We start from the raw sequence: 27960 nt of genomic DNA, 5'->3' as shown, positions 1-27960 counted from the left end.
AACATTTGTAAATAACACTGAAATTCGAACAAACAAAGGAACAAGATTCTAAATGCTCTTCTGATTCTTCTTCCACTTGTATGCTAACTCAGAGAGTGCTTTGGTAGAATCACCATCTTTGCTTAATGCCTCCACGGCAAAATTCTATAATTCTTTTATTCTTTTGTGAATGGTGTCTGCCTCTTGACCCACTAACATTAGATCCTTTACAACTTTCACAATCTCTTCACGCTCCACAAGACCCATTTCATTCGCATTTGGCGTCAGCGCCACTTTTAGATCCTTGGTTAGCATTATAGAATTCATCTTTTGCTCCGCAAAGAGTGGCCAAGTGATGAAAGGCACACCGTGCACAATGCCCTCGAGAATTGAGTTCCAACAACAGTGGGTTAGGAATCCCCCAGTCGACTCATGGCTAAGGATTGCGACCCGGTGGTGCCCAAAAAGGCACCACTAGACCGCGCCCTCTGGTCCTATCCAGAAACCCTTCTTGCAGCAAAGCTAATGGGTTACTCTAGCTTTGGGCAGTAAAATACGTAGCACTAGCAGATTTAGCTGGGCTTCTTGCAACCCATAAAAATCTTTGCTCACTCATCTCCAGCCCAGTGGCTAGTTCAGTGAGCTGATCATAGGATAGAGTCCCACCACTCCCAAAGGAAACAAAAAGGACGGACCCACTAGGCTGGTTATCCAACCATGTTAAACACTCAGACCCATCAGCTCCTGAACCGGACTGTACAAGCGGTCCAATAGGGTAAACCGGTGGCTTACCTGGTTCTTCCACTTGTAGAGCTTTTATAGCTCTTGGTTCCAAGTCCATGAAGCTATTGACCATTATACCTGTGGGTACTGATTTTCGACCACACTACCAAACAGGAACTCAACAGGAGAGCACAGGCAAAATAGATCTCACCCGAACAACCTGCCATAGAAAGATAAGACTTCGGCGGTGATTCGTCCACCCGGGGGCACTCCGACGATCAAAGTCAGTACTCAGTTATCTCTCAAAGATAGAAAATAGTGCTTAACTCACTGATCAGAATACAAAAAGCATACCTTAGACCCACGAGGATGCCTTTCTTTTACAGCCAGCACTAACCTGATCCCTGTAGAAGCCTAGCTTCGATGGATTTTGGCTCAATGCTCATCTTGGACTCCTAACTAGATAGAGACAAACTCTCTAAGAGCTTTATCTTTATCCATACTAAGGTCCTCCCCAGTTCTAGGACTCTTGTCCCTTATCCGCTCATCTCAGATTCTAGTATCTCTGCAGATAACCTCGGCCTAGCCGAGATCAACTAGGTGTCATGACCAAGACACGTGGCACCTCGGCTGACACTTCGGCGTCACTTTGACCACGTGTTGTCATTCAAAAAATATGTCCCCACAACTGCCCCCTAGGTTCTATTACCTCGGCATCCTGAGGTGATGGAACCTACATCGCTTGTCCACAGAGTACGTCGGCTAACACTTACTCCATCCTTCATGGCCGATATCATCACACGTCGGCTTCTCATGACCAAAACTCTACAGTCTACTTTATCAATGACCAAGAACCAAAAACCAAGTTCTTCAAGTTCCTTAACCGAGATCGTTCCTATAGTCAAGGTTTTTGCTTCATTAAATCAAGAACTCCAAGAGTTTTATCTACTTGTCAGCTATCATGCACGGTTTACTCAACCGTTTTCACCACACGCCCTTCTTCCATTGATTCGTACCTGACACGCGCTATCAGGTTACGTCGCTTCTGCGTACATCGCCTGACAGGCACGTCATCCAAGGCACATTCATTATGGTTTTGCCGCCTTTTCGTGTTTTAACAAAAACACTTTCCCTCTCTCCGTCTTTTCACTTCACATCTTTGATTTGGCCTTTGAAACTTTCTCTCTCTAGCGCCTCTCTCCCAAAACCGTCATTGTTCAAGTCTTCAAGCTCTGTAACTTGCTCCAATCACCTCCTCCGGCCAAGCATTCACTGTCCTGCTCCACTTGTTGTCACCGTCTGACTTTAGTGAACCTCAAATCAGTGTCCCTGACCTCAGACCCAACTAGTGAGTTCTTTGCTTTCTTTCAATTTTCAGTTTCAGCCCTTCATGATTTTGAAAATGTTTTTCACCATTTGTCCATCCCGTTGTTATTGAATCTGTTTTCATGGTTACAATCTACTTCTTTTTTTTCCTTCGATCATGAATCGATCTCCTGGTTCCTGAATCTTGAATCTGTGTAGTCTTTTATGAAAATGTCAATCATGTTCTTTTGCTGTGACTTTTGCACATTGTTCTTCACACACTCACCCAGTGTCTTGAAGTTTTGGATGTGTACATTTATCGTCTTGCTTTCTGCTTCGCTCCTGATGTCTAAATTTCATTTCTTTGCTGGTCTTCTTGCTTTATTTCCAAATGCTTGCCTTTGATTCTTGTATCTGCGTAGATTTAGGTTTGGGATTTGATCTAGAACCCTGTTTTTTAGGAAAACTAAACCGAAACCCCCTTAGATTCTCAGAAATCTTTACTCCAGTGCTCCCTAGGGTTTAACCGAGATCATTTGCCACTTTCCAAACCACTTACCAAAAAACCTGAAATTGGACCCACTTTGGCCGAGATAATGGGTATGTTCAGGTGGAGAGTCGACACCCCTTCTAAGCTAGAGTACTTTAGGGAAGAGTTTTCCATTTCAGCCGACATCCAAATCCGGTTGGCTGGAGAGAATGACTCAATCATGCCTGGGAAGGATTACATGCCCTTTTCCCATAGTCTCCGTCATTGAAGAAGGAGTCAGATTCCCCCGCAACATCCTCTTTAGGTAGGTCCTCCACTATTAAAAATTGAACCCATGCAATTAGCTGTAAACACTTTTAGGATCATAAACGGCATTTCCGAGCTGGAACGCCGGCAGAACGCTAGGATCACCCTGTCTAATATCCAGTACTACTACATGATGTGTGGCCTTAAAACCAAAGTTGGCTATACATATTACCTCAAGCCGAGATCCACCCAATACAAGCTGATAGCCGATATTCCAGACTCAAATAAAGGCGTAGCAGATGACTACCTGATTGTCTCGGGTAATTGGAAGTTCGCGCCAGATGACGAACTCCTCCTCTTCCTTTTGCGCCGTGAAGCTTTAGGGATAACAAGGGTAAGGACTTAGTTTCCCTTCCTAGAGTCCCTCCCTCTACTTTTTAATCATTTCTCTGTTAATTTGTTTCTAATGTATGATCTCTTTTTTGCAGCTCTTCCCCAGCCAGAAAAAGACTTTCACCGATACTACACGCCGAGCAAAGACTTGGTTCGCCTTCTTGGCCTGCCAATTGAACTTCGCAAGGCTCCAATTCTCCTCAACTACATCCCGACTTACCGGAGCCCACTACTTGACGTTCCTCGAAAGAGCAAATCTCTACCTTCTACAACAACTCCCCTTGCCACTTCATCGCCAAGGCCTGATTAAGCCTCAACTTCTGATCTAGCGAGGCAGCCATCAACATTTGATCCCTAACTGATTCCTCCAACCCAGCGCCAACGCCGACACCGAGCTCCACTCTTCGCTTCTACAGGCAGAACTCGTAGCCGTAAACGCCAAAGCACTGAGACGTCGGCTTACGATCCAGCAAACCCACCTACTGCACTTCTTACAATCCGCTTCGGTACCAAAGTTACCATTACCACTACCGCCGAAGAAATGGGTCGTAGCGAGGCTGTCGTTGAAGATCTCTTGGCCAACTTGCCTGGGGTCGTAACAGTTTAATCCTCCCCCTCACAATCCCAACCCAACGCTAAGCCAAAGAGGGTGAAGAAAGCCAAAGCCAAGGCAACAATGACTCAGATTGACTCTAAGGACACTGTACCAATCTCCAAGTTCGCCGAGGCTAAAAAGAGTACTCCTTCAGCCGACAAGAGACCAGCCGAGGCCGAGGCGTCTGACCCACCACAATCTAAGAGGCCGAGGTCCAGCGGCTCCTCTAATCCTTCCGATTTTCGTGTCGACGCTCCCTGGAATCCATCTGTTACAGTCGGAGACCGACCTCTTCTAGCCAGGGGGACAGTACCCAAGACAGTTTGGAGGTCGGTGCCGCCATTTCCACTGCCGTTCTACTCCCAGCCGACATCAATCAGATGGCTGAGCTTTTAGAGTATGAAAATTATGCAATGATGATACAACATTGTGTCTTGGTAAGTCTCAATACTTGTAACTTTTTATTTAGATTTAACTCTGGTTTTCATACTTAACTAATTTCCTTTGCACTCTTGCAGGCTATCCAGCAGGGTCACTCCCTTGCAGTCAATACCGATAAATTCAAAAAATAACTTACCCAAAAAACAAAGGAGGCTGCCAAACTCCTTTCCTCACTCACCAAGGCCGAGGCCGTATCTTAGGTCTCTTGGATCAGGCCAAGGCTACAAAGTTGGCCTTGAAGAATGCCGAGGACCGAGCCGAGGCAGCGAAAAATGTCCCTGAGGTCGTTAAGGTCGATGCAAAAGAAGCCAAGAAGAAAGAGGCCCAAGTCCAAACTGAGCTCCAAACGGCATTGTCCACAAAGGCAGCCGAGATCAAAGAGGCAGACGAGAAGGGCTATGCTGAAGGGGCAACCGACGTCTGTTAGGAATACAAAAAGCAAGTCAGATAGGCATGCAACATGGGTTACACCCTTGGTTGAATGGTGTTCTGAAAGAGCTGGCTGTCCTTGAGGACTCACCCTTCCAAGATGAGAGCCAACTTGTCGTGCCCTTTCCCTCCGCTCCAAGGCAATCTGAGGGTGAGGCTGGGGGAGAAGAAGAAGAAGAAAAAGAAAAAGCTGAGGTCAGAGCTGGTGCTGAGGGTTCTGCTAGGGCCAAGTCCCCAACTCTGAATGAGCAAGTCCTGGACTTGACTCGGGACAATAAGGATGAGGTCTCCAAGAATGCCTCTCCCAAAAGAGCCATGTCAGAGGCCGAGGTACAGACAACCAAGAAGAGCATCAACCAAACTCTTCAAGAGATCGATGCCGAGATTGAGGCTGAGAGAACTGCTAAGAAGCCATCCCAATTGTCTGCCGAGGTCGAAACACAACCACCTGCCGACGTAGAATAACCTGTTTAGAATCTTTTCTCTGTTTTGTATCTTGTACTTTTTCCTCTGTAGTCTTTGCAACTTTTTTGGACAATGTTTTAATTCCAATCCGGCCGATGTGCCTTTTTGTACTTGAACAAGTTGTCTTTTTTTAATGCAAGTCTTCATTTTTTTCTTCCAAGTGTTGAATGTGTGCCATGTTTACTGCTTTTTTTTATACCTTTTATGCTTTCATACTTAAAATATTTTTGCACTTCTTCAAAGTATACATTTAACTGTACAATAACTCTGGGGTATAATACCTCGGATACAAACCTTAACTATTTGCCTCGGTCAAACATTGGCACACCTCAGCTAACACTCAAAAATATCAAAAGTATTTCTGCAAGTGTTATTCAATATTTCTTTTTATGCTATCTTCTATCAAGACTTCTTTCTTCTATCCTTTCCAAGCCTGGCAACCTAGTTGACCATCTCGGCCATTATGTATCTCAGATACTTTTTTTTTTATATTACCTCGGCTAATCTTCAACCTGTAAATTTTCTCTGAAATATTAACAAGTGTTAAGCCCATTCTGACTTGTAAATTTTGTCTACAAAATTTCAACAAGTCCCAAGCACTTCAAATTTTTAAGCTTATTCATCATTCTCTATCTCCCTACCCCCTAATGTGAACCTAAGTTTCACTTAAGTTCACATTAAGTGTCTATAGCCCATTGCCAAAGTCAGATTCAAATAAAGACTAGCCGAGGTGTTTCAACATTGGCTTCTATGTTAATTCGATTTAAGTACACTTGCTTCATTTTAAGCTTAACTCTGCCAACATAGCAAGTCTAGGTTGTTTCAACTTCGTTCAACTCTATCATATGCAAGTATAATTCAACTCTGCCATATGATAAGTCTAAGTTATTCGTTATGTTTCAATCAGAAACATTGCCAACTTAGTTCAACCCTATTATATGCAAGTATAATTCAACTCTGCTATATAATAAGTCTAAGTTATTCATCATATTTCAATCAGAAACATCGCCAACTTAGTTCAACTCTATTATATGCAAGTATAATTCAACTCTGCCATATAATAAGTCTAAGTTATTCGTCATGTTTCAATCAGAAACATCGCCAACTTAGTTCAACTCTATTATATGCAAGTATAATTCAACTCTGCCACATAATAAGTCTAAGTTATTCGTCATTTTTCAATCAAAAATATCACCATAGGACTGGTCAGTCTAATTGTCATGACCCGAACCCGCCCCTATGGGTTAAGGACATAACCGGCCAGCAATCTTGAGATTACCTACGGCCTCAGACCAAAACAGACATGACTTGTCAGAGTAAAGGGGCCAAACGGAAGCAATAAATAAAAACTTTGTCCATAGAGCCGTGCTTATATGCACATTAACAGACCATATTCAGTTACGTTAATAACCCACGTCAAAAGTACAGTTCCACAAAATTCATTACAGACAGGATCATCCAAAACGAGTCAACCTATGACAGACTATTTACAGATATACATAAAGTCCTTGCCGGCAAGACAAACTATAATTACATAGCAAAAAGGCAAGGGTAGGTCTCAAGAGTGAGACGCAAGGCTGACTTCCGCAAAACTCGGATGTTTTCCTAGCAGACTTCACTGGGGCTGGGTTTGGACTTCCCTTGGCTCACCTACAAACACATGAATGAGCGTGAGCGATAGCCCAGTGAATAATATCAAATATGACAGTTACATAACAATGTAGAACAACATGTTCCAAACGGCCTTTGGCCCAATTTACATTTCTACTTAACATGTATATTATATATATACTTATACAAAATTTAGATCAAGTGACTGTAGTTCCAACGTGCTGGCCTTTGGCCCATTCAGGTTTCTGTTCTTGTCAAAACGGCCTCCGGCCCATTCATTTATGTCAAACGGCCTTCGGCCCATCCATTTATGTCAAAACGGCTTTTAGCCCATTCATTTACGTCAAAACGGCCTTCGGCCCACTCATTCATGACAGAACGACCTTCGGTCCATTCATATTCATCCAAACGACCTTTGGTCCATTCATATACATCGAAACGACCTTCGGTCCATTCATTCTTATCAAAACGACCTTCGGTCCATTCATATTCATCTAAACGACCTTCGGTCCATTCATATACATCCAAACGACCTTCGGTCCATTCATTCTTATCAAAACGACCTTTCGTCCATTCATTAATCCCTGTCAAACTTTTGTCCACAATCCCAATTAACAACCCATAAAGTTTATAAGGGAATAACAATTGGACATTGACAAGCTTTCAAATATTGATATTACTCACAGTGATCGGCTTGTGGATTCGCCCTGGAGCTTGACCCTACACATTCCATGCACACAAAAGGGTCATTAACCATTCAATCCGTCCCTTAATTCACATATTCCTCTTTAGGCTTTATTCTTATCTCATTAACTCATTTATAATGTTTAACACACGCCGAAGAGTGATTACAAGTGAAAGAGAACGGAAAACGAAACACAGAACGCATGAACAAAATTCCAGAAATTAGGGTCCCCGCTCGAGCGTCAATTTACCCGCTCGAGCGGACCCTCAAGGCCAACAAAAGTACTGGTTGCATGAAAAATACGCTCGAGCGTGAAATAGGGCGCTCGAGCGGAAAGCCTGACAAAATAGCTCCCACGCTCGAGCGTCAACTTCCCCGCTCGAGCGGGAACCATGTCTGCAAAAACTGCTGGGAGCTCGATTTCTCCGCTCGAGCGTCACTTCACCCGCTCGAGCGGACATCGAAAATCTGGGTTTTCCAGATTGAGTTCTTGAGCTTCATCTTGACATTCAAAGACTCTAAATGCATGATTTCGGTCCAAACTTCACATAATCATATACTAACATGGTACAAACATAGAATTACAACATATTGAAGCTCAATTTCATAATTTATCTACATGCATGTCCCAAAATATGTCAAACTCAATCATTAACATAACCAATTCATGCATTCAAACTCATGTCTTCTCAATTTGTACATGCATGTGATGGATTAGCCACATTCTCAACTTAGATAACACAAATGGTGATCAAAACATGAGTTTCCTTTTAACATTTCACATGGGTTATACACATTTGTGCTTAAACATGCAAATTTCAAGGTATTTCTTACATGCATGCACATATTAAGCCTCAATTCAACAAACACAACTCAACTTCATCACAATCTTGTTCTTGATCACCAAGATAGCTTGGACATGCACAAAATTACAATTATAATCCAAGAATCACTCACCTGGGAGCTTGATTCTCACAATCTATGATCAAATCTTGACTTAGGCTTCCAATCTCCAAGTTTCAAGACCAAAGTTGCACAATCCCTCTTTCTCCCTCCCTATAGTCGGCTCTCCCTCTCAAATTGAGTTCAAGAATCAGCCAAAATAAGCTAAGGGAGAGAAATAAGGTGTAGTGCTGAAATATGGCAAGTCCCACTAAGTCAATATAATATTAGGAAATAATTGGGCACCAATTTACCAATTAAATCAACTTAATCTGGTCCGAATCAATTTTTCAATTAAATTTCACCGTAGGCTCTAAAAATTATGCCAATCACAATGGCGTAATCAATTTCGGGTTCTGTGGCCGATAAGACCCTCGATTAAATTTCCAAAGTTGATTAGTCAAATAGATATTCCTACGGTGAACAGATAAAACTTCAAAATCACATATATTCACATAATGGCACATAAAATCATGATAAACACATAATCCTACTCAATTTAAGGACCAATTAGCATACTACGGAACAGGGGTATCACAGTCTTCCCCCCTTTAGGAAGTTTGGTCCTCCAAACTTAATTTACCTTCGTCGGGAAACAAATGTGGATAGCGTAGACGCATTTCCTCCTCTTTTTCCCATGTAGCATCTGTCCCATAGTGTTCCTTCCATTCCACTTTCACCATTGGAATGGATTTGTTTCTCAATTCTTTCACTTGTCGGTCAACAATTCTTTCCGGCCATTCAGCATATTGCATATTTTCATCAATAGCAACCCGGTGATAATCAATCACATGCAACGGGTCTCGAAGGTAACCCCTCAACATTGACACATGAAACACATTGTGGATTTGCTCAAATCCCGGTGGCAAAGCGACCCTGTAGGCAACTGGACCAAGCCTTTCCAAAATTTGGAACGGCCCAATGTAGCGGGGCGACAACTTGCCCTTTTTCCCAAACCTGACTTGGCCTTTCATTGGAGAAACACGGATGAACACATGGTCGCCGACCTCATACTCAAGAGGCCTTCTCCGGACGTCTGCATAACTCTTCTGTCGGTCTTGAGCTGTTTTGAGCCTTTGCCGAATAGTTTTGATCTTTTCAGAGGTGTCTTGTACAATTTCAGTCCCAAGCAAAGCTCTATCCCCGACCTTCGTCCAACAAATAGGTGATCTACACCTCCTACAATACAAAGCCTCATATGGTGCCATACCGATGCTGGAGTGGAAACTGTTATTATAAGCAAACTCTGCAAGTGGCAAATAATCTTCCCAACTCCCCTGAAAATCCAAAGCACACATGCGAAGCATATCTTCCAAAGTTTGTATCGTTCGTTCTGACTGGCCATCTGTCTGTGGGTGGAATGCAGTACTGAACCTTAGTTTTGTTCCCATAGCTTCCTGCAAACTTTTCCACAATCTAGATACAAATTTCGGATCCCTATCTGACACAATGGACACCGGAACTCCTTGTAACCGGACAATTTCATCAACATAAATAGTAGCCAATCTGTAAGCAGTAAATGTAGTTTTGACAGGCAGAAAATGTGCAGATTTAGTCAGTCTATCAACTACAACCCAAACAGAATCCATACCTCGGGAAGTCCGAGGTAGGCCAACAACGAAATCCATAGTCACATGTTCCCACTTCCACTCAGGAATAGGGAGGGGTTGAAGTAGACCGCCTGGTTTCTGATGTTCAGCCTTAACTTGCTGACACTGAAGGCACTTGGACACATATTCTGCAATCTCTTTCTTCATTTTAGGCCACCAATAGGTTTGTTTCAAATCCCGATACATTTTATTGTTACCCGGATGCATAGCAAATACAGATCTGTGGCTTCATCTAAAACCCTCTTCCTTAGCTCCGGAATATCTGGGACACATATTCGGTTTCGAAATTTCAACATTCCATTCTCGACACTGAACTCCGCTTTTGGGCTTACTTCAAATTCATCAATTACCTTTCTGAGGAACTCATCTTCTTTCTGTTTCTGCTGATTTCATCAACAATTGCCGGTTCGGCTGTAATGGCGGCTATCAATCCGTCCTGTTCACATACCACCACTTCAATTTCAGACTTTTCAAAGTCTTGCAAAATCTCCCTTTGTTCAGTAAGCAAACAAGCCATACTCCCTGTTGATTTTCTGCTCAAGGCATCAGCCACTGTATTAGCTTTCCCGGGATGGTACTGAATCTCTAGGTCATAGTCTTTTATCAGTTCTAGCCATCTTCTCTGACGCATATTCAACTCTTTCTGCGTGAAGAAGTATTTCAGGCTCTTATGATCCGTGTAGACTTCACACTTTGCCCCATACAAGTAATGCCGCCAGATTTTCAAAGCAAAAACAACTGCGGCCAATTCTAGGTCATGTGTTGGATAATTCTTCTCATGTGGCCTCAACTGTCGGGAGGCGTAAGCAATAACCCTTCCGTTCTGCATTAACACACAACCCAAACCCTTATAAGATGCGTCACTGAAAATCACAAAATTTTCTGTACCTGAAGGTAGTGTCAGAATTGGTGTAGTGGTCAATCTTGTCTTCCATTCATGAAAGGCTGATTCTCTTTCACTATTCCACTCAAATGGTTGTCCCTTACGTGTCAATTGGGTAAGAGGTACAGCTAATTTCGAAAAGTCCTTTACAAACCTCCTGTAGTACCCAGCTAAGCCCATGAAACTGCGAACTTCTGTCACATTAGTTGGTGTAGGCCAATTCACAATTGCTTCTATTTTCTGCGGGTCCACTGAAATTCCTTCCTTGTTGATCACATGCCCTAAGAAAACAACCTCGTCCAACCAAAACTCACATTTCTTTAGTTTAGCAAATAATTTTCTTTCCCGAAGTATTTGTAAAACAGTCCTCAAATGATGTTCATGTTCAAGTCTATCTTTAGAATATATCAAAATATCATCGATGAAGACTACAACAAACTCATCAAGGTAGGTTTTAAAAATTCTATTCATTAGGTCCATAAATGCTGCCGGAGCATTAGTCACTCCAAATGGCATAACAAGAAACTCAAAATGACCATACCTCGTTCTGAATGCGGTTTTCTCAACATCCTCTGTTTTAACCTTCAGCTGATGATACCCGGATCTCAAATCAATCTTAGAAAACACCTGTGATCCCTGCAACTGGTCAAATAAGTCATCAATACGGGGTAGGGGGTATTTGTTCTTCACTGTTACCTTATTCAAGTCCCGGTAATCGATGCACAGGCGCAAAGTACCATCTTTCTTCTTTACAAACAACACTGGTGCACCCCAAGGTGAAGTGCTAGGCCGGATAAACCCTTTGTCAAGAAGGTCCTGCAACTGTTCCTTTAGTTCTTTCATTTCGGCGGTAGCCATTCTGTAGGGAGTTTTAGAAATAGGTTGGGTGCCTGGCACAGTTTCAATGGTAAACTCGATCTCCCTGTCTACCAATTCCCCTGGTAATTCATTCGGAAACACATCTGGAAATTCTCTAACAATAGGAATATTATTCAATTCAACATTCTCAAATTGTTCAGACAACACATAGCACAAATAACCCTGGCACCCTTTCCTAATCAGTTTACATGCTTTCATTGCAGATATCAAATACGGTGGAGGCACTACCCCATTACCCACAAACACAATCTCTTTCTGTTCTGGGGGTTTAAACACAACCCTCTTTGTCACACAATCTGTAGTGGCACAATACTTGGTCAACCAATCCATGCCCAAAATTACATCGAAGTGTCTAAAGTTTAAGGGCAACAAATCTACGTATAGGGTAGCATCCTCAATATGCATGTCACAAACCCGATATATATAGTCACATAACACAGATTCCCCCGATGGAGCAGACACACATAACAAATATGGCAATAACTCTAGGGGTCTATTCAGTCTAGATGCAAATGTATATGTCACAAATGAGTGCGTCGATCCAGAATCAATTAATACAAAGGCATCCTGATTACATATTGAAATAGTACCTGAGACAACGGCATTGGCATTCCGTGTATCGCTCGGAACAAGTGCAAAAACTCTCCCCTGTCTCACTGTATCTCCAGTAGTAGCGGATCTCAAAGTGTTTCCCGGCTTTGGGATCGATGCAGTGGAACTAGCAGCTATCCTCCCACTATTCTGATTACAATCTCGGGCTATATGCCCTTGTTTCCCACACTTAAAACAGGCTCCCGATGCACGGTAACAGACTCCGCGGTGCCTTTTGCTACAAATGTTGCACATGGGAGATGTGTCTCGGGAAGAACTTGAAGTAGTTGAGGAGCCCGTGTTTTGCTTTTTCAGAAATTTCTTCTTCGAAAAGAAGCCTTGTCTTTTGTTGCCTTTCCATTCGGTTGTTGGCTTAGCTTGTCTAGCTATGTTAGCCTCTGATATGATGGCCCGGTCAAGCACTCCGATGTAGGTCTCTAACTTCAGGACATTCACTCTCTCTAGGATGTCACTTCGGAGTCCACCTTCAAAATGCCTTGCCTTCTTATAATCAGTGTCAATTACGTGTGGTGCAAACCTGGCCAACTCAGTAAATTTGGCCTCATACTCAGCTACAGTCATGCTGTCTTGCTTGAGTTCCATGAACTCTGCCACTTTCCTATCTCGGACACACTGCGGAAAGTACTTGTCATAGAATATTTCCAAAAATTTCGCCCAATCAACATCTCTGTGGTTTTCCCTCATCAACATCCACCATCTTCTCGCTTCATCTTCTAGCATAAAGGTGGCTAGGAGCACTTTCTGTGTATCCGAGCACGGAAACACCTCAAACAGTTTTTCGATCCCAAGAACCCAAGCCTCAGCTTTCAAAGGGTCCAGTCCGCCATGGAACTGTGGTGGTTTCATTTTCTTGAATTCCTTGGTGAGGGCGATTATCCGATCATCATTTTGATTATCTGGCACAGGTGGTGCCGGAGGTGGAGGTGGCGGGTGTGGTTGCTGCCACTGTTGTTGCCACTCCTGTTGCTGTCTCAAAGCTTCTGCCATTTCCTGTATCAGTCTTTCCATTCTGTCCAGTCTGGCAGTAGAAGATTCCTCTATCTCATCACCTCTGGTTCTCACCATCTGATTAAACTTGCATTATATTTCATACAAAAGGTACACAAGCACGCATACACTAAGGAGCACATATTTCCAGATAATTTGCAATGCAAGTAGTTCACAACTTACACATATAATTATTCATAACAAAACATTTAAGCATATAATCAATGCTTCCAAACTCGTACTTATCACATGAATGCATCCTAGATCTTATCTAGACGCTTATTGCTCTTTTTGGACAAGTGTGTGAGTTATTAACTCGTGCTCTGATACCACTCTGTCATGACCCGAACCCGCCCCTATGGGTTAAGGACATAACCGGCCAGCAATCTTGAGATTACCTACGGCCTCAGACCAAAACAGACATGACTTGTCAGAGTAAAGGGGCCAAACGGAAGCAATAAATAAAAACTTTGTCCATAGAGCCGTGCTTATATGCACATTAACAGACCATATTCAGTTACGTTAATAACCCACGTCAAAAGTACAGTTCCACAAAATTCATTACAGACAGGATCATCCAAAACGAGTCAACCTATGACAGACTATTTACAGATATACATAAAGTCCTTGCCGGCAAGACAAACTATAATTACATAGCAAAAAGGCAAGGGTAGGTCTCAAGAGTGAGACGCAAGGCTGACTTCCGCAAAACTCGGATGTTTTCCTAGCAGACTTCACTGGGCCTGGGTTTGGACTTCCCTTGGCTCACCTACAAACACATGAATGAGCGTGAGCGATAGCCCAGTGAATAATATCAAATATGACAGTTACATAACAATGTAGAACAACATGTTCCAAACGGCCTTTGGCCCAATTTACATTTCTACTTAACATGTATATTATATATATACTTATACAAAATTTAGATCAAGTGACTGTAGTTCCAACGTGCTGACCTTTGGCCCATTCAGGTTTCTGTTCTTGTCAAAACGGCCTCCGGCCCATTCATTTATGTCAAACGGCCTTCGGCCCATCCATTTATATCAAAACGGCTTTTAGCCCATTCATTTACGTCAAAACGGCCTTCGGCCCACTCATTCATGACAGAACGACCTTCGGTCCATTCATATTCATCCAAACGACCTTTGGTCCATTCATATACATCGAAACGACCTTCGGTCCATTCATTCTTATCAAAACGACCTTCGGTCCATTCATATTCATCTAAACGACCTTCGGTCCATTCATATACATCCGAACGACCTTCGGTCCATTCATTCTTATCAAAACGACCTTTCGTCCATTCATTAATCCCTGTCAAACTTTTGTCCACAATCCCAATTAACAACCCATAAAGTTTATAAGGGAATAACAATTGGACATTGACAAGCTTTCAAATATTGATATTACTCACAGTGATCGGCTTGTGGATTCGCCCTGGAGCTTGACCCTACACATTCCATGCACACAAAAGGGTCATTAACCATTCAATCCGTCCCTTAATTCACATATTCCTCTTTAGGCTTTATTCTTATCTCATTAACTCATTTATAATGTTTAACACACGCCGAAGAGTGATTACAAGTGAAAGAGAACGGAAAACGAAACACAGAACGCATGAACAAAATTCCAGAAATTAGGGTCCCCGCTCGAGCGTCAATTTACCCGCTCGAGCGGACCCTCAAGGCCTGCAAAAGTTCTGGTTGCATGAAAAATACGCTCGAGCGTGAAATAGGGCGCTCGAGCGGAAGGCCTGACAAAATAGCTCCCACGCTCGAGCGTCAACTTCCCCGCTCGAGCGGGAACCATGTCTGCAAAAACTGCTGGGAGCTCGATTTCTCCGCTCGAGCGTCACTTCACCCGCTCGAGCGGACATCGAAAATCTGGGTTTTCCAGATTGAGTTCTTGAGCTTCATCTTGACATTCAAAGACTCTAAATGCATGATTTCGGTCCAAACATCACATAATCATATACTAACATGGTACAAACATAGAATTACAACATATTGAAGCTCAATTTCATAATTTATCTACATGCATGTCCCAAAATATGTCAAACTCAATCATTAACATAACCAATTCATGCATTCAAACTCATGTCTTCTCAATTTGTACATGCATGTGATGGATTAGCCACATTCTCAACTTAGATAACACAAATGGTGATCAAAACATGAGTTTCCTTTTAACATTTCACATGGGTTATACACATTTGTGCTTAAACATGCAAATTTCAAGGTATTTCTTACATGCATGCACATATTAAGCCTCAATTCAACAAACACAACTCAACTTCATCACAATCTTGTTCTTGATCACCAAGATAGCTTGGACATGCACAAAATTACAATTATAATCCAAGAATCACTCACCTGGGAGCTTGATTCTCACAATCTATGATCAAATCTTGACTTAGGCTTCCAATCTCCAAGTTTCAAGACCAAAGTTGCACAATCCCTCTTTCTCCCTCCCTATAGTCGGCTCTCCCTCTCAAATTGAGTTCAAGAATCAGCCAAAATAAGCTAAGGGAGAGAAATAAGGTGTAGTGCTGAAATATGGCAAGTCCCACTAAGTCAATATAATATTAGGAAATAATTGGGCACCAATTTACCAATTAAATCAACTTAATCTGGTCCGAATCAATTTTTCAATTAAATTTCACCGTAGGCTCTAAAAATTATGCCAATCACAATGGCGTAATCAATTTCGGGTTCTGTGGCTGATAAGGCCCTCGATTAAATTTCCAAAGTTGATTAGTCAAATAGATATTCCTACGGTGAACAGATAAAACTTCAAAATCACATATATTCACATAATGGCACATAAAATCATGATAAACACATAATCCTACTCAATTTAAGGACCAATTAGCATACTACGGAACAGGGGTATCATACTAATCATAAAAAATTTCAAACTAAAAATCAAGCTAAAATTTTATTATTACTTCAGCTAATGACAAAACTAAAAATCTAATGATAAAAAAATTTTAAGTTGCAAGTGTTCCAGAGTCTTGGAAACTTTTTGTCTTCACTGTCTTTAAGCCGATATGACCCATTGTCGGCGACCGAGATAATTCTATAAGGCCCCTCCCAATTTGGGCCAAGTTTTCCTTCTCAGGGATCCTTCTTGTTGCCGATGACCTTTCTTAGGACGAGGTCCCCAACTTGAAACTATCTTGGGTTGACATTCTCATTGTAAGCCTTAGCAAGCTACTCCTGGTATGCCCCCAGCCGAATTGATGCTCTCTCCCTTCTTTCTTCTAGTTGGTCCAGATCTCGGGCCAGAAATGCCTCATTAGTCCCATTCTCTATTCCCTGGGTTTTGATCCCTGGAATGCCAACTTCTAGTAGGATAACTGCTTCAGTGCCATAGGCCATGGCGAATGGAGACTCCCCAGTTGATCTTCTCAGCATAGTCCGATATGCCCATAGTACATTGGGCAATTCCTCCACCCATTTTCCTTTTGCTGCCTCCAGCCTCTTTTTGATCCCATCCAGGATAGCCTTGTTGGATGCTTCTGCCTAACCATTGTTTTGAGGGAAGCTTGGAGTAGAGTAGTAGTTCTTGATTTTGTACTTTGCACAGAAGCTTTTGATTAGCTTACTGTCTAACTGCGTACCATTGTCTGCTATTATTGCCCTTGGGATCCCAAACCTGGTGATGATGTTCTTCCATTTGAAGCTCTTCACATCAATATCCTGAATCTTCGCAAGGGGTTCAACTTCTATCCACTTTGTGAAATAATCAGTTGCTTTGCCCAGTTGCTTGGGGTAGTTGTCCAACAAAATCCACGCCCCACTGGGAAAATGGCCAAGGGCTGGACATCGAGGTCAAATCTGCTGCTGGTTGATGTATTAAAGGTGCGAACCTTTGACATTTCTCGTACTTCCTGACGTAGACTTTAGCATCCTTTTGCATGTAGAGCCACCAGTACCCCTGAGGAATGGCCCTATGAGCAAGTGATCCGCCCCCAACATGGCTTCCACACATCCCTTCGTGTATTTCGTACAAGAAGTCTTCAACCTGGGAAGGATGCACACACCTCAAAAGGGGACCAATAAAAAACCTTCTGTAAAGATGTCCTTCTGTCGTTAGGCTAAACCTAGCTGACTTCAATCTGGTCTTGTGCGCTTCTTTTCGGTCATCTAGTAGTTTCCCATCTCTAAGGAACATTACTATTGCATCCATCCAACTCGGACCCATCTCCACACACATTGTTTCATACTCTGTGATTATTGGTTCCACACTTGGGCCTGACAAATAATCAACTATTATTGTCCTTGCCTCCCCTGATTTCATTGCACTAGCCAGGTTAGCCAAGGTATCGGCATGGCTGTTGTCATCTCAGCTAACCTGCTGTAGTCGGCAGTCCTGAAACAAGGCTAACAGTCTAACAACCTCTGTGACATAGGCTATCATTCTTTCATCTCGGGCTGCATACTCATCTGTTGCCTGGTTCACGATAAGTTGGGAGTCATAGAAGACTACCACCTCGTCGGCTTCCATTGTTACTGCCAACTTCAATCCTGCAATCAGTGCTTCATATTCTGCTTCATTATTTGAGGCTTTAAACCCCAAACGTATAGACTGCTCTAACATTCGCCCATCTGGAGATACCAACACCACTCCTGCCCCCGCTACTTAACGGTTTGAACTCCCATCAACAAATAGGCAAAAGAAGTCGTCGATGTAAATATTGCAAGGCTTGAGTTTCTTTGCTTTCTTCTGCTCTAGTGTGGAGGTTTTCATCCCCAGCTAGGTCTCTTCTTGTTCCCCTGGACATCCTAAGCCGCGGCTTACCAAAGCCCGATGTGGGATGGCTCTAGGTGTGAACTCGGCCACGAAGTCGGCCAGAACCTAGCCTTTAATTGCTGTTCTAGGCCTAAATTCTAGGTGGTATTGTCCCAATACTACTGCCCATTTGGCTACTTTGCCTGTCAGATCTCCTTATTGTAGTAGGGATTTCAAGGCGTGCTCAATTAATACCACAATCTTGTGGGCCTGGAAATAATGGTTCAACTTCTTAGAGGCCATCATTAAGGCCAATGTCAATTTCTCTAGGGGTAAATACCAGGTCTCTGCGCCTGCTAAGATTTTACTCACATAGTATATTGCCCTTTGTTCTCCCTTCTCTTCTCTGATTACCACTGCACTTACTGCATGCTCTGAAACCGCCAAGTATAAGAACAGTTCCTCTCCAGGTACTGGATTTGAGAGAACTAGAGCTGTGGTCAGGTATCTTTTCAAGTCGGCCAAGGTGACTTCACATTCTTCTGTCCACAAGAAATCTGTGGCCTTTTTCAATAGACTGAAAAATGGTTTACACTTATCTGAACTTCTGCTTATAAATCTGTTCAGGGCTGCGGCCCTTCCAGTCAACATCTGCACTTGTTTTGCCGACGTTGGGCTTTTCAAATCCAGGATGGCCTTAATTTGATCTGAGCTTGCCTCAATGCCCCTTCTAGTAACCAAGTATCCCAAGAACTTACCAGATCCAACTCCAAATGCACATTTCGAAGCATTGAGTTGGAGCCGATATGTTCTAAGGATGTCGAAAATTGCCTTCAAGTCGGCCAAATGATCCTCAGGTTCTTTGGTCTTCATGACCATGTCATCAATGTATACTTTCACTGTTTTGCCAATCAGATATCTGAATATATTGGTCACTAACCTCTGGTAGGTTGCTCCTGTATTTTTCAAACCAAAAGGCATCACTCTATAGTAATACAACCCATTTGGGGTGATAAATGCAATCTTCTCCTAATCAGGGGGTACATTGCTATTTGATGGTACCCCTTGTATACGTCCAGGAAGCTCATCTTTTCATGTCCTGAAGTGGCGTCCACCACCTTGCCCTGAAGTGGCGTCCACCAATTGATCGATCTTGGGGAGTAGGAAACTGTCTTTGGGACAAGCCTTATTTAGGCTAGTGAAGTCCATGCAGATCCTCCACTTCTCATTCTTCTTTTTCACAACCACTGTGTTGGACAGACAAGTAGGGTAGTTTACTTCGCGAATGGCCTTGGCGTCCAGCAGTTTGTCCACTTCCTCCTCAACTGCCTCAACATGCTTTAGCATCGGCCTCCTTGCTCGCTGGATGACAGGTTTAGCCGACCTGTCTACATTGAGCATATGACATGTAACCTCGGGATCAATGCAAAGCATCTTGTAGGGCGTCCAGGCAAACACCTCTATGTTTGCTCGAAAGAATGCTTCCAACTCCCTTTCTTCCTCATCAGCTAACCTTGAGTCAAGAAAAAAGAAGCGCTCTTCATCATCTTGTTGGACCAGAACCTTCTTCAAAGCTTTCTCGCTTTTGTCAGCTGGCTCTTTGCTGACGTCATCTAGGACCTCCATGTCCTCGTCCTCGTCCTCGATTTCTACTGTCTCTGCCTCTCGCATGTTGTAGGTGGACTTCATTGCTGTCATGGAGCAATCCTTTACCTGCACCTGATCCCCTCTGATCTCTTCAATTCCATGCTCTGTTGGAAACTGCAATAGCTGGTGTAGTGTTGAGGGAACAACCTTCATCACGTGCAACACGGCCTTCCCAAGATGAAAATGTAAGAGGAGGGGGTGTCAATTACTATGAACTCTATGTTTACCTTCTTGGTGCCTGCCCGCACCTCCAAATTTATTGCTCCTAGGGGCCAAGTCGGCGTTCCATTGAACCCAACCATCAGACTGTTAGACTATTCCAGATCATCTCGGTGAAGGTTGAGCTCCTTGTAACATCTGACAACATCTGACATATATGATGTTACAAGAGCTGCCTTGGTCAATCAAAATGCGCCTTACTTAGTATTCTCCAATCATGAAGGATATCACCAGAGTATTGTTCTGTGAATATTGCACCATGTCTAGGTCAGCTTTAGTAAATGACACTATTGGTCCCTGGTACTCGTCTGCCCTAGGCCTTTTTTTTTGGATCTGATACACATGCTGTAAGTGCTTTACCCTTTGAGTCTCCCCACGTACCTCGTTCTCATTGACCTTCGAGTGAATCACATTGATCACTCGAGGTCTATTTGCTTGTGGTTGCAGTACTGGTGGAGGTGGTGCTGTCGGTGCCTAAGGCAGCCTTGCTTGCTCTTCCCTTGTTTTGGCGTCATCAACTAGGTCCCTTAAGTGACCTTGTCTTACCAGATCTTCCAAATGTGCTTTTAGGGCTCTACAACCCTGTGTCAGGTGTCTATGTTCATTGTGGTAAGCACAGTGCTTTCCTAGGCTTTTTTCCATGAATTCGCTAGGAATCTTTTCTGGCGCTCCATAATACGACTGGTTTCTGATTCTTTCCAGAACTTTATAAACCAGAATCCAGCAATACGGAGGTGACTGCCTGTGCGGCCCTCAGTCCTATCTCTTGCCTGTTATATCCAGTATTACCTCGGCCTCGCTTCGGCGAGCCATTTCTCTTCTTGTGTTTCAACGCCTTTGTCCCTGGCGTGTCTTCTTCAACTCTCGCATATTTCTCGATCTTGGCCATGAGTTCCTCCATACTTTTTGGTAGCATCTTTGCCAGTGACTTTCGAAGCAGACAGTCATCGTTCAGGCTGTTCTTAAAAGATATGACCGCTAACTCTTGGTTCCACCCTGGTATTCGGTTAAAAACCTCATAATACCTTTTGGCATAGGCCCTGAGGCTTTTATCCTCGCCAATTCTCAGAGCCATCAAGGAGTCTACCCTCAACGGCTGTAATTTGTTTATAATGAACCTGGCTACAAACATCTCGACCAGGCCTTCCCAACTTTTCATAGTTCCTTTCAGCAACTTGTGAAACCAATCTGATGTGATTTCCCTAAAGAATGAGGGGAACACCTTGCAGAGCAACGATTCGTTCCCGGTATACAGTGCTATTGAGTTCAAATATAAGTCGACGTGAAAGTTAGGATCAGACTTACTGTCATATATTTGGAATCTCGGTATGTGGAACATTTTTGGGGCCTCAAACTTATCCAATTCTACTGAGAACGGTGTTCTCGGCTTGACCGGAGATGTGACCTTGGCATCTTGTCTCTTCCTCCTTAGTTCGTCCAGGAGCTCGGCTGTCAACAGATTTTAGCCTTTTTGGTGTGCTGCTCCCGGTGTCGTTATGAGTCCTCTTGGACCTCGCTTTATTCATCGTGTCAAAACAAAGCTCCTTCACTTGAACATGCCGATGTTCCTTGATATAAGTTTCCTTGGCACAAGGTGTCTTCCGAGACTTTCCTCTCATCGATTCTCCTCGCCCGACCTTCCGTGAAGGCCGATGCGAATGCTCCTTTGCCCTGTCATGTTGAGGGACTGTAGGGATTACTTTTTATCCCCCTTTCCGGGCATTGTTCCTGGCCGCTGGAATCGACATGTCCTTCAATGGAAACGATGGCTGCATGACGTTGTTCTGCATCATGAAGTTGACAACCGATTGTAGGTCTACCAACTTGTTTGTCATTCCCTTCATCTCGTCATCCCTCTTCAGGCATCTATCTTTCTATACCTGCAGGTCACTTTTGTTGTAATATCCACCTTGACATGCTTTCTTCGATGCGTCTCCCTCTTGGCCGATGTCTTTTGCTCCGGGATTCTTATCCCGAGGTTCTTCAGTATAGTTGTCCTCCTCAACGTTAGGATTGGCGTTTTTATCACTCCCACTATGGATGTCGCCTCCAATCTTTTCTTTCTCCCCATCGTTGGCCATCTATTCTCCTTATAATTCCCACAGACGGCGCCAAATTTTGGGTGCTAATTTCCGACCACACTACTAAATAGGAACTCAACAGGAGAGCACATGCCGAATAAATCTCACCCGAACTACCTGCCATAGAAAGATAAGACTCCGGTGGTGGTTCATCCACCCGGGGCACTCCGACGATCAAGTCAATACTCAGTTATCTCTCAAAAATAGCAAATAGTGCTTAACTCACTAGTCAAAATACAAAAAGCATACCTTAAACCCATGAGGGTGCCTTTCTTTTATAACCAACACTAACCTGATCCCTGTAGAAGCTAAGCTTCAATGGACTTTGGCTCAATGCTTATCTTGGACTCCTAGCTAGATAGAGATAAACTCCCTAAGAGCTTTATCTTTATCCATACTAAAGTCCTCCCCAGTTCTAGGACTCTCGTCCCTTATCCACTCGTCTCGGATTCCGGTATCTCCATAGATAACCTCGGCCTAGCCGAGATCACCTTGGCATCATGACCAAGACACGTGGTACCTCGGATGACACTTTGGCGTCACCTTGACCACGTGTTGTCATTCAAAAAATATGTCCTCACAATACCTTCAGCTAATCTATAACATTTTGCGTGGTGAAGCACCCATTCGTATGCATCACCCTTCCATTCTTGAATTAGATCAAGGAGATCTCTACCATGAACTGGGATGCACCCTGGTATTTTCACCGGTTCAATCAAGTCTCTATATTCACACAAAACTGTCTCATCCAAGTCCGGAAAATACAAAAAATTGATAAAGTCATGGCCATTGACAAGAAAAAGATATATGAAGAAATGTTGAATTCCTTTGCAACATCAAATGCATCGGTGCCAAAAAGATCAACAACTAAAGCAACCAAACGGGTGGTGGCAGTTAAAGACATGAACAGTTGACGAATAGATGGAAGAAAACGATTTATTGCGAGGGAAATTCGAGCTTCGCCACTAATGTCTTCGGGTTAGTCCTTAAAGCTAGCAGGGGAAGAATGATATAGTTAATGTTCTCTGGTAGGCTATCAAGAAATGCTTGCTGAGCTTTTGGTGGAGTCCCAACTGTGGGAACAAGGGAAGTTACAGAGAAGTTGTGGTGGAGAACAAGTTGCTTTGCAAACTCAACAAGTGGGATGAGATGACCCATCCCTAGACTCTGTAGAATGGCTATATGAGGGGTGTGATTGGTTGTTTCCATAGCTATAGCTCAAATGAATTGCAACCGATGGAAGCAAAGAGTGAACTTTATGTTTAAATGTGTTAGAGGTGATGGAGGCAAAGGAAGAATGAGAGTACTTTATATTTAGCTTAAATATGTTAGAAGTTTGGCGCCATTGAAGGGATAGTGATTTATTCTGTGCAGGTACATTGATGCTATAGACTATTTGTTTTATTAATGAATAAATTCTTTTCTTTTCTTTTCTTTTTTGTGCGTGTGTTTATCTCAGAATAAAAAAGTCAAGAAAGAGGACAGAAGGATTTTTAGAAAGAAAGTAAACTGATATTATGATGAGTAATTGAAATGCAAGTTAGTATTTCAGCGGAAAGGAAAGAAATTAAGGAAACTAACCTACTAACTAGTTTTTATTTTAAAAGTTTTTAGTAAAATGAAAAGCTAAAGTGATGCATTTCCACTTTGGCGTACTAACTACATTGGTGTCACTTGTCAGATATTGTCAAAGACAATGTTCAAGAAAGCATAAAAAAATTGTAAGTATGGCATAATCAACTTTGAATGATCTGTATTCACCATTGCTTTAATTGGTTTTTGTCTACAAGAGGATTGTGGGTCTCTTGGTGGTGACTGGTGGACTTATTTAACTTATTGTTATTAATTTTCTATATTAAATTAAAATAGAGTTAGGAATATCCTAGGGAATACCTAAGATATGGGCATGCATATATGCTACACATTATGAGACGTCATTTCCAATATAAGCCTTGTATTATTGACCATGGACCACCCAGGGCATTTCCTAACATGTTGGATTTTGGGTTCCATTTGATTGAAAGCTAAGCAGGCACACTATGGACAAGCCTTGTATAATACAAATAAATTGGGAACTAAAAATAACTATTGCAAAAAAAGGGCATCATACAAAATGAATTAAAGACGCATCAGAAAAAAAAAAAAAGGTTACAAGGCATATTTTTTTTTCTTTCCGTCCTCTTCTTCCAAGACTTATGATGGAAAACATTTATTCTGGAAAAACTAATAATAGGACTTGATCCAACACATGAGTCTACTCAACAGAGGTGTCCCGTATGTAGTCTTATAAGTCAACCTTGGACTTCGTCTGCTCCCACTTGGAAATATCGTCTGCTATGGCTTAATCCAATAACTAACCTTAAAAGTTTGCTCATTTGGGTTTCATCACAAAAGGTGCCACCTTAATGGAGGTGTCCAGTATTGTCTTATAAGTCCATCCTTAATACCGTCCACAACTAATGTGGGATGCCAACAGTTGCAAATCTCCCAGTGCCAATGTTAGCAAAAATCTAATTTAGGTCAAATCAATAGAGGAGATTCAATAGAATAACCAAAATTTCACAAACAACAACAAATCAGGCAATTGTGGTTGGTATCCTGTGCATTAACAGTTTCAAGGAAGTCTTTGGAGGTTGTAATGCGAAGAAACAAGTGTGAATAAATTGAAATTTGATTGAAGAACAAGTAAACTTGCCACTTAATTACAAAAATTAAATTACAAGTTCAATGTGCATAACAATCGACAGAGGAAAATTGGCCACAGAGGCTGAATTACAAACAAAATACTAGTAAGTACAAAAGCTACTGCTATCTAAGTTAAGTTACTCCTAATTCCACATGGGTTATGAATTTTGTTGAAGACCTTTTCTCCTTTGAACTTCCAACCGTTATGCTACTAACCCTGTTACTTGCTTGTTGACACATGTCCCACCATGGAGCAAATTACCTCCACTTCTTGCATAACTATCCATGATCACCATAACCGTTGGTAACTACTTCTCTACTGTAGCCTTCTCTTTCTCTTACAAACGAATCGTGTGCCCTTCATCACTTACATGCCTAACTTCATGGCTTAACACCTAGGCCACGTTTGGCCACATCCCACTACACTATCAGATGAATCGACAAAGAAAATTGCGCTTGCCACATCTGCTCCCTTGGCTGTTTCGCTCTTGTCACCTGTTCTGCATTCTAGGACTCTCATTCCACTACAAATTCATGGTCTTTATCCCTAGCATTCACTGGATCAGCTCTCTGTATTTTGTTACACTTGTTTGATAGAGAATAAATTTTACTACGAACAATGCCCCCCTCATTCAAAACAAAAACAAAAAGGATGTTTTTGTTTTGAATGAATATCAGAAAGAACAGTGTAAAGTCTTGACACTTATATACTTGGACGGTTTATAATAATTAGGCTCATAAAGACAAACCCACATATCAAAGCCCAAATACCACAATAAAACCTGTGTGCTAAAAATTGGCCCAAAATACGAATTAAATAGGCCCAACTGTTAGTAACAAGCCCAATTGTCGGTAACAAGCCTAAGCTCAATCAAAAGGGTCCACCATAAGCTATTTGAATGCTAGAATTCGAACCATCGCTACTCTCACTTCCTCTGTTTTGCTCTGTATTTTGACTCCTCAACCTTTCTACTTCGAAAGATTTTTGTTCACATACTTCTATGGTGCCCAAATGAGCTCAAACCAAAGGAAAGAAACAAATATAAACTTTACCTGTGCAACATTTCCCAACTGAGATCCAGCAGTTACTCTGTCAACACATCTTCAATAGCTGTATTATTCCACGCAACAACCACTCTGCACAAGGTGAATTGGGTCCTATTTTCACCGCAACAATTCCTGATGAACTTACTCATTGTTACCCTATTGCAGACACTGAAGTGATGCTTTTCCATAAGGCGAAGCTGGCTTGGTACCATTAGGACTCAAGTCCTAACCCTTTACGCTCATGGCAAAAACCTAACCCTAACTGGAGGCTATGGGTCCAACAAATGATGGTATACGACATTGATCTCTGGAGGGCTTTAGGTATCTATGATGCCATCTGACTATCCACGTTGGCCCTAGACATGGAAAAATAGGCCATCAGTGTTGTCGCTTGCTTTTGGTCTTTGTCATGCAACTCCCTCATCTTGAGATGTGGTATGATCTCTCCCACCATCATTGATGTCATACATTTAACTGGCCTTCCTACTTCTAGCCAACATATCAATGCATTTTTAACCCCCAAGACACCTATTAAACTTGATACCGACCTTAGCTATTGAAAATTCCAAACCAAATATCAATAGTTTGGTCTTGAACCCATAGATAAAGAGAGAACAACTTTTTACTTATTGTGGCTTTCTCAACACTTCTTATGTGTCCTTGGGTTTAAAATTACCAAAGAATATTTAGCTCTTGCCACTTGCATTCAAGAAGGCATAAAACTACCATTTGCTCCTTTTCTTTTAGGCACCCCATACAGAGGTCTTTTTTTCCTTAGTTGATAAGGAAATTGATCATAACTGTGGTGGCCCCTTTTGGCTTTTCCAAGCTTGGCTTTGTGCCTATTTTCTTGAAATCAGGCCCACTACCCAAACTCCATATCTCTCACCATGTGAAAGCTATGCTGAATTTTTCCTTTCCTTTCCTTTCCTTTAGACCAGCTACCTCCAGTTCCTTCACCAAAGTGTTTACCACTCTCTTTGAACTATTTATCGACAGGGATCCCCAACTTTTTATTCCCTTCCAACACTTTTATTTTACTTCATCCAGACTCGCATATATTAATGTTGAGCCCCATATCCTAGATGATGACTGGAGACAAAAACAAAAAAGCTTTTGGGCTCAAATCCTTACTCCTAGATATATTATAGTGTGAGGGTCTATCTTCACCAGTAGACTCTCAAACTACAGCTTTGAGAGCTACAACCCTTGCCAATGGGCCAGGAAAATGGGTCTGTATCAAGCTGTTCCTTAGCCTTATTTCCATTCCACAATTCATGAACAAGTTGGGGCCAGACTTCAATTTAAAGATCATTCAAATGTAGAAACTCTCTTAGCTAATAATCAGAAGTTATTTGACCAATTTAGCTTTTACTACTGTAACACCACACCCTACCTTACCACAAGATTCAAATAATGGTGGTTTCTTTTGAGTGCACTGATCTTTGACAATGAACTTGAAGTCTGTCTCTGGAATGTGCACCCTGACAACAGGTAAGGAGTAGAAATAAGCATTGGTAAACACTTGTGCTCCCTTTTCCCTTATACCTGTTATTAAAATTGCTTTCCTTGGGTGTGTAATGGTACTGTTTTTCCATATTTCCTTCATGCAGACAAGTCTCTTATCAAGACCACTCCTCTAGCTATAGAGATGCCTACCCAGGCTGTTCTATTCCCTAAGAACAAAGGCAAGGCTCCAATGAACCCACCAAAAAAGTCCAAAGGTAACTCCTTAAATACCACCAGCTATGTAGGGTTCATACCTTATAACCAAGGTGTTGAAATTGAACAAAGAACTAAGAAAAGACAAGAAGAAATTCAAGAGATTCTTTCCTCTCAATCTCAATTGGAGAGTGGTGCAGTTCTTGAAAGGAGGTCCAAAAGAAAACAAGAACAACTAGCTCATTTCCAACTACAACTCCAGCTGCACCAATCACTTCCTCTCCTAGCAGTTCTTTCTCCCCACCTATAATGGTATAGATTTCATTCAAACCTTACTAAACCACTATATATCATGTTTAATGTACTGACCCTCTATTCATTTTTCTTCTTTTCAGACATATAGGAGGAGAAAACTTCTCTCTCTAGTTGTATCTCATTCCTCTCATGAAGAATTGCCTGAAAACCAAACCAACCTGCCCTCTTTTTTGCCTAAGAATCAAACCAACTTGTCCTCTTCTCAAACAAACTTAAAGCATCAACCTCCCTACCATAGAGAGTAGACTAGTCAAGAGAGAGCAAGCCTAAGAGAATTGGCCCCTGAATTAGCTCA

General features: G+C 42.2%; 1 pseudogene; it reads right to left on the bottom strand.

Annotated features, from left to right (window-relative positions):
• Window positions 1-48: 48 nt before the first annotated feature.
• Window positions 49-23292, bottom strand: LOC114289037 (hydroquinone glucosyltransferase-like; annotated as a pseudogene).
• Between the last annotated feature and the right edge of the window lie 4668 nt (window positions 23293-27960).

The sequence above is a fragment of the Camellia sinensis genome, chromosome 5, assembly GCF_055761805.1.
Source record: "Camellia sinensis isolate YWXY chromosome 5, ASM5576180v1, whole genome shotgun sequence".
Taxonomy (NCBI): Eukaryota; Viridiplantae; Streptophyta; class Magnoliopsida; order Ericales; family Theaceae; genus Camellia; species Camellia sinensis.
The sequence above is the reverse complement of the archived record's forward strand: the minus strand, read 5'-3'. Positions and strand labels throughout refer to the sequence as shown.